The sequence below is a fragment of the Pseudophryne corroboree genome, chromosome 6, assembly GCF_028390025.1.
Source record: "Pseudophryne corroboree isolate aPseCor3 chromosome 6, aPseCor3.hap2, whole genome shotgun sequence".
In the NCBI taxonomy this organism is placed as follows: Eukaryota; Metazoa; Chordata; class Amphibia; order Anura; family Myobatrachidae; genus Pseudophryne; species Pseudophryne corroboree.
Genome location: NC_086449.1, coordinates 298,620,498 through 298,629,151, shown reverse-complemented (window position 1 = coordinate 298,629,151; position 8,654 = coordinate 298,620,498). Strand labels below are relative to the sequence as shown.

The 8,654-nt window shown below is 46.4% G+C and overlaps 1 pseudogene; it reads left to right on the top strand.

Annotated features, from left to right (window-relative positions):
* Nucleotides 1-6,711: 6,711 nt before the first annotated feature.
* Nucleotides 6,712-6,830, top strand: LOC134937187 (5S ribosomal RNA; annotated as a pseudogene).
* The last annotated feature ends 1,824 nt before the right edge of the window (nt 6,831-8,654 follow it).

The following is an 8,654-nucleotide window of genomic DNA, read 5'->3' as shown; positions in this document are numbered from 1 at the left end:
GTGTTCCCTTTGTCAAGCTGTAATAAGTAGGGGTAAGGACGTTAACCACCTCGGAACATCCTCCCTTATACGTCACCTGCAGCGCATTCATAATAAGTCAGTGACAAGTTCAAAAACTTTGGGTGACAGCGGAAGCAGTCCACTGACCAGTAAATCCCTTCCTCTTGTAACCAAGCTCACGCAAACCACCCCACCAACTCCCTCAGTGTCAATTTCCTCCTTCCCCAGGAATGCCAATAGTCCTGCAGGCCATGTCACTGGCAAGTCTGACGAGTCCTTTCCTGCCTGGGATTCCTCCGATGCATCCTTGCGTGTAACGCCTACTGCTGCTGGCGCTGCTGTTGTTGCCGCTGGGAGTCGATGGTCATCCCAGAGGGGAAGTCGTAAGCCCACTTGTACTACTTCCAGTAAGCAATTGACTGTTCAACAGTCCTTTGCGAGGAAGATGAAATATCACAGCAGTCATCCTACTGCAAAGCGGATAACTGAGTCCTTGACAACTATGTTGGTGTTAGACGTGCGTCCGGTATCCGCCGTTAGTTCACAGGGAACTAGACAATTTATTGAGGCAGTGTGCCCCCGTTACCAAATACCATCTAGGTTCCACTTCTCTAGGCAGGCGATACCGAGAATGTACACGGACGTCAGAAAAAGACTCACCAGTGTCCTAAAAAATGCAGTTGTACCCAATGTCCACTTAACCACGGACATGTGGACAAGTGGAGCAGGGCAGGGTCAGGACTATATGACTGTGACAGCCCACTGGGTAGATGTATGGACTCCCGCCGCAAGAACAGCAGCGGCGGCACCAGTAGCAGCATCTCGCAAACGCCAACTCTTTCCTAGGCAGGCTACGCTTTGTATCACCGCTTTCCAGAATACGCACACAGCTGAAAACCTCTTACGGCAACTGAGGAAGATCATCGCGGAATGGCTTACCCCAATTGGACTCTCCTGTGGATTTGTGGCATCGGACAACGCCAGCAATATTGTGTGTGCATTAAATATGGGCAAATTCCAGCACGTCCCATGTTTTGCACATACCTTGAATTTGGTGGTGCAGAATTTTTTAAAAAACGACAGGGGCGTGCAAGAGATGCTGTCGGTGGCCAGAAAAATTGCGGGACACTTTCGGCGTACAGGCACCACGTACAGAAGACTGGAGCACCACCAAAAACTACTGAACCTGCCCTGCCATCATCTGAAGCAAGAAGTGGTAACGAGGTGGAATTCAACCCTCTATATGCTTCAGAGGTTGGAGGAGCAGCAAAAGGCCATTCAAGCCTATACAATTGAGCACGATATAGGAGATGGAATGCACCTGTCTCAAGTGCAGTGGAGAATGATTTCAACGTTGTGCAAGGTTCTGATGCCCTTTGAACTTGCCACACGTGAAGTCAGTTCAGACACTGCCAGCCTGAGTCAGGTCATTCCCCTCATCAGGCTTTTGCAGAAGAAGCTGGAGGCATTGAAGAAGGAGCTAACACGGAGCGATTCCGCTAGGCATGTGGGACTTGTGGATGCAGCCCTTAATTCGCTTAACAAGGATTCACGGGTGGTCAATCTGTTGAAATCAGAGCACTACATTTTGGCCACCGTGCTCGATCCTAGATTTAAAGCCTACCTTGGATCTCTCTTTCCGGCAGACACAGGTCTGCTGGGGTTGAAAGACCTGCTGGTGACAAAATTGTCAAGTCAAGCGGAACGCGACCTGTCAACATCTCCTCCTTCACATTCTCCCGCAACTGGGGGTGCGAGGAAAAGGCTCAGAATTCCGAGCCCACCCGCTGGCGGTGATGCAGGGCAGTCTGGAGCGACTGCTGATGCTGACATCTGGTCCGGACTGAAGGACCTGACAACGATTACGGACATGTCGTCTACTGTCACTGCATATGATTCTCTCAACATTGATAGAATGGTGGAGGATTATATGAGTGACCGCATCCAAGTAGGCACGTCACACAGTCCGTACTTATACTGGCAGGAAAAAGAGGCAATTTGGAGGCCCTTGCACAAACTGGCTTTATTCTACCTAAGTTGCCCTCCCACAAGTGTGTACTCCGAAAGAGTGTTTAGTGCCGCCGCTCACCTTGTCAGCAATCGGCGTACGAGGTTACATCCAGAAAATGTGGAGAAGATGATGTTCATTAAAATGAATTATAATCAATTCCTCCGCGGAGACATTGACCAGCAGCAATTGCCTCCACAAAGTACACAGGGAGCTGAGATGGTGGATTCCAGTGGGGACGAATTGATAATCTGTGAGGAGGGGGATGTACACGGTGATATATCGGAGGGTGAAGATGAGGTGGACATCTTGCCTCTGTAGAGCCAGTTTGTGCAAGGAGAGATTAATTGCTTCTTTTTTGGGGGGGGTCCAAACCAACCCGTCATATCAGTCACAGTCGTGTGGCAGACCCTGTCACTGAAATGATGGGTTGGTTAAAGTGTGCATGTCCTGTTTTGTTTATACAACATAAGGGTGGGTGGGAGGGCCCAAGGATAATTCCATCTTGCACCTCTTTTTTCTTTTCTTTTTCTTTGCATCATGTGCTGATTGGGGAGGGTTTTTTGGAAGGGACATCCTGCGTGACACTGCAGTGCCACTCCTAGATGGGCCCGGTGTTTGTGTCGGCCACTAGGGTCGCTAATCTTACTCACACAGCTACCTCATTGCGCCTCTTTTTTTCTTTGCGTCATGTGCTGTTTGGGGAGGGTTTTTTGGAAGGGACATCCTGCGTGACACTGCAGTGCCACTCCTAGATGTGCCCGGTGTTTGTGTCGGCCACTAGGGTCGCTAATCTTACTCACACAGTCAGCTACCTCATTGCGCCTCTTTTTTTCTTTGCGTCATGTGCTGTTTGGGGAGGGTTTTTTGGAAGGGCCATCCTGCGTGACACTGCAGTGCCACTCCTAGATGGGCCCGGTGTTTGTGTCGGCCACTAGGGTCGCTAATCTTACTCACACAGCTACCTCATTGCGCCTCTTTTTTTCTTTGCGTCATGTGCTGTTTGGGGAGGGTTTTTTGGAAGGGACATCCTGTGTGACACTGCAGTGCCACTCCTAGATGGGCCCGGTGTTTGTGTCGGCCACTAGGGTCGCTTATCTTTCTCACACAGCTACCTCATTGCGCCTCTTTTTTTCTTTGCGTCATGTGCTGTTTGGGGAGGGTTTTTTGGAAGGGACATCCTGCGTGACACTGCAGTGCCACTCCTAGATGGGCCCGGTGTTTGTGTCGGCCACTAGGGTCGCTTATCTTTCTCACACAGTCAGCTACCTCATTGCGCCTCTTTTTTTCTTTGCGTCATGTGCTGTTTGGGGAGGGTTTTTTGGAAGGGACATCCTGCGTGACACTGCAGTGCCACTCCTAGATGGGCCCGGTGTTTGTGTCGGCCACTAGGGTCGCTTATCTTACTCACACAGCGACCTCGGTGCAAATTTTAGGACTAAAAATAATATTGTGAGGTGTGATGTGTTCAGAATAGGCTGAAAATGAGTGTAAATTATGTTTTTTGAGGTTAATAATACTTTGGGATCAAAATTACCCCCAAATTCTATGATTTAAGCTGTTTTTTAGGGTTTTTTGAAAAAAACACCCGAATCCAAAACACACCCGAATCCGACAAAAATAATTCGGTGAGGTTTTGCCAAAACGCGTTCGAACCCAAAACACGGCCGCGGAACCGAACCCAAAACCAAAACACAAAACCCGAAAAATTTCAGGCGCTCATCTCTACAAGTAACTGCAGCTCAGTTGACAGAAAATGTCAACATTTGCTACAGGCATCTAGTTTAATAAATGTTCAGAAGAGAACCCTATGGAGCAGGACATCATAGTCGTGTTATGGTGCATAAAAGTCATCACAAGTGGAAATGCAGGTTAGAAGGTTAGCCGTGCAAATAGACTACTGAGTATATCAACATTTACCAACACTCTTTAGTCATTATCTTTACCTCATGTTGGCTTCTTGCTTCATCCCATGTTTTGTTCTTGCTTAATTTATGGATATTCTAGAATGACACAGAGTTCTGCATTTTTTTTTTATCATTGTCAATCAGTGATCAGTTGAGTGTCTTCCTTCAGGAGACAGTGTCATACTGGCAGCATTTAGTGTTCACATTCAGTTTTAAACTACTTTATGTTGGTGTACATGTAGATTGCAGTGCTGTCTGGCTGTCAAAACCTCTGGGTTTTCTGACAAGAGAAATGACAAACTGCCTTGCCAAAAGGAAGGGATCGTCTTTATTATTATTATTATTATCCTTTATTTATATGGCGCCACAAGGGTTCCGCAGCGCCCAGTTACAGAGTACATAAACAAATAATCAAACAGGAAAACAGCAACTTACAGTTGACGACAATATAGGACAAGTACAGGGTAAATAAACATAGCTACATCAGCAGATGACACTGGAATAAGTATCAGGTGGCAGAAGACTGCTGGATTTGGTGCAGCTGAAGATTATTAAAGTAAGAAAAGGGTAAGCACATGAGAGAAGAAGGCCCTGCTCGTGAGAGCTTACATTCTAAAGTCTTCCGTCTCATGCAAAGGTTTCTGATCTAGAAATTTAATAACTGCAAATTTTAAACTTCTCAACAATGTGCAGATCCTTCACAATAAAGCTTATACTGGCATTATGCACATTTTTCTGCTAAAGCATTAAATACTACAGTAAATAATAATGATAGCAATGTCTGTGACATAACAGCTTGATTTCATTTGGTCTTGTTGGTGGGAGCAGCCTAATGGTGCAAAATGAGCCAGCCACATACTGAACTGCATTTTACTGCAATGGAACGCAGCTTGGTATCCAGATGATAGATCTACACTGTCTAGTTAGACAGTCAAAATGTTGACACCATATGGTCGACATGCATTGGGTCGGCAGGTACAAAAGGTTGATAGGTACAAAAGTTCGACAGGTTTAAAAGCTTGACATGACAATGGTTGACACACAAATGGTCGACACATGTTTTATGGGTTTTTCCATGTTTTCTCAACATTTGCTTGATATACTATCCACGTGGACTACAATTGGGAATAGTAACCTATTGAGAGTGCAGCAATAGCAGAGCGAGCCACCTTTCCTGAAGTGTGGCAAGTGAAGTGAGCCCACGAAGGTCTACATTTCTACTGAGGATGGTCACAGTACATGAAAAAAAACAAAATGTGGCCAAAAAAACCCCCAAAACATCTGTCAAACATTTTTGTGTCTACCACTGTCATGTCCACCTTTTAACCCTGTCGACCTTTTGTAAGCTATCCTACAAGCGTATTGGCTAAAGCTTGTGTTAAATGGCACACACGGAGGGCTCACAGATCAGACGATCATGTGAACAAGCTCCTCCCAGCGAAACGTGCGTCACTTCCGGTCCGGCACTCGACTTCCGGGTCCTCCGCGACGGGGCTCCGGCGGGCGGACTCCTCAAACCAGCATCGCAGCAAGTATACCACCGCTCCATGCGGCGGATCTAGCCCCCTGCTCAGATCACCTCCCTGTGCACTCAGCACAAGAAGAAAGCCTTTCACACCTTTAAGCGGCACAAGACGGGTTTTTGTTTCCCTGGCAACCATGGTGAAGTGTTTGAGGTTTCCATGGTAACTGTATACAACAGTTACCAAGTGTAGGGAAACCACTCATCAACTTCATCAAAATTCTACATATTTAATTTAAAATTATTTATGACATTTTGCCTATGCAGGGAAGCACTTATCAGCCGCATATTAATTCTGTATTTACAGAGTTAATTATTTGATTATCCATATCATTACAGCAGGGGAGCTTTGCTAAGCGACACTATTGTTATTGATATCTGTATAAGACAGTTTTTTTCTTCATATGAGATAGTCCTAGCTGCTACTCTTTGCTGGATTCTACATTCAACTTGATTAACAATATCATATGGGTCAGCACAGTTTTTGCACATATATATACATGAGACAATCAGTATAAAACCAATGCGTCCTCGTGGTACAAATGCATAGCTGTTCTTACAAAATACTGTAATTAAGTGAATCTTTATCAATCTTTGCATTGTATTATGTGTGATGTCTGAGAACAGACGGACAGCTGCTTTTGCAGCCTTTGTGCTGTAGTCCATTAATTCCTATTATTTCTCATACTGGATTTTATGTCAAGTCGGAGATTACTGTGCCTATCAGCAAGTTACGGTTAACCTTTTATTTATAAATTACTGTTCAGGCTAATCCGTGGGCTGTAACTTCTGAGTCCATATGCTCTGTAAGATACAGCACAGGTGCATTACTGTCCCCATCTCCCACGGCAATTTCCACACTAATAACTCAGGTTGCATGTTTATGGAGCAATTGGGTTATTTTTGAGCAGGTGCTCTCACTATAGTCCTTATTTCATTTTTTTTGGGACATTTCTCACCATGGACTATTTGTGAATTTATTCACGCGTGCTCTCACTACAATCTCATTTTGTGAAATCTTTTAGGGGTGAGCAATTAACCTCCCCGTCTTTTTCAGATTTACCCATCCATTTAACACGTCATTTTAGTTGTATAAATAAATTTTGTGAGGGGAGAGAAATTAACCTCTCCCTTTTTTCTAGACCCCCCCACCTATTTACGCATCTTTTTTGGGGGCGACCTAGGGTCATTGACCAATATCAATTATTATATCATTTTTTCCGAATTGGCCCCATCAGTGGCCATTGTCTATGCTGACAGGTACCTTCTTGACTTTCTACAGTCATACCATGCTGGACATGCCCGATCTCGCCTGATCTTGGAAGCCAAGCAGCATTGGGCCAGGTCAGTACCAGAAAGGGTGACCCTCTGGGAATACCGGGTACTGTAGTACTAAGGAAGATATCTTCCGCCGATCAGCAAATCTCATTCCAGTTCAACCTTGCAATCCAATACCGTAGCTGATCCACTCTCTAGGAGTCCAGCTTTATATAAGCCGGTTTCCTATCATCTCTTCTATGAATGTACAACTGTACATAACATCATAATTTCATAGAGATAATAGGAACACTTATATTTCTCTAACGTCCTAAGTGGATGCTGGGGACTCCGTAAGGACCATGGGGAATAGCGGCTCCGCAGGAGACTGGGCACAAAAGTAAAGCTTTAGAACTACCTGGTGTGCACTGGCTCCTCCCCCTATGACCCTCCTCCAAGCCTCAGTTAGATTTTTGTGCCCGAACGAGAAGGGTGCACACTAGGTGGCTCTCCTGAGCTGCTTAGTGAAAAGTTTAGTTTTAGGTTTTTTATTTTCAGTGAGACCTGCTGGCAACAGGCTCACTGCATCGAGGGACTAAGGGAAGAAGAAGCAAACTCACCTGCGTGCAGAGTGGATTGGGCTTCTTAGGCTACTGGACATTAGCTCCAGAGGGACGATCACAGGCCCAGCCATGGATGGGTCCCAGAGCCGCGCCGCCGGCCCCCTTACAGAGCCAGAAGACAGAAGAGGTCCGGAAAATCGGCGGCAGAAGACGTCCTGTCTTCAACAAGGTAGCGCACAGCACTGCAGCTGTGCGCCATTGCTCTCAGCACACTTCACACTCCGGTCACTGAGGGTGCAGGGCGCTGGGGGGGGGGGGCGCCCTGAGACGCAATAAAAACACCTTGGATGGCAAAAAAAATGCATCACATATAGCTCCTGGGCTATATGGATGCATTTAACCCCTGCCAGAATACATAGAAAAACGGGAGATAAGGCCGCCGATAAGGGGGCGGAGCCTATCTCCTCAGCACACTGGCGCCATTTTCCCTCACAGCTCCGTTGGAGGGAAGCTCCCTGGCTCTCCCCTGCAGTCACTACACTACAGAAAGGGTTAAAAAAGAGAGGGGGGGGCACTAATTACGCGCAGTATTAAAGATACAGCAGCTATAAGGGGAAAAACACTTATATAAGGTTATCCCTGTATATATATAGCGCTCTGGTGTGTGCTGGCAAACTCTCCCTCTGTCTCCCCAAAGGGCTAGTGGGGTCCTGTCCTCTATCAGAGCATTCCCTGTGTGTGTGCTGTATGTCGGTACGTTTGTGTCGACATGTATGAGGAGAAAAATGATGTGGAGACGGAGCAGATTGCCTGTAATAGTGATGTCACCCCCTAGGGGGTCGACACCTGAGTGGATGAACTGTTGGAAGGAATTACGTGACAGTGTCAGCTCTGTATAAAAGACAGTGGTTGACATGAGACAGCCGGCTACTCAGCTTGTGCCTGTCCAGACGTCTCATAGGCCGTCAGGGGCTCTAAAGCGCCCGTTACCTCAGATGGCAGATATGGACGCCGACACGGATACTGACTCCAGTGTCGACGGTGAAGAGACAAATGTGACTTCCAGTAGGGCCACACGTTACATGATTGAGGCAATGAAAAATGTTTTACACATTTCTGATAATACGAGTACCACCAAAAAGGGGTATTATGTTCGGTGAGGAAAAACTACCTGTAGTTTTCCTGAATCTGAGAAATTAAATGAGGTGTGTGATGATGCGTGGGTTTCCCCCGATAACAACTGATAAAAAATGTTATTGGCATTATATCCTTTCCCGCCAGAGGTTAGGGTGCGTTGGGAAACACCCCCTAGGGTGGATAAAGCGCTCACACGCTTGTAAGGGCTCTACCCTCTCCTGAGATGGCCGCCCTTAAGGATCCTGCTGATAGAAAGCAGG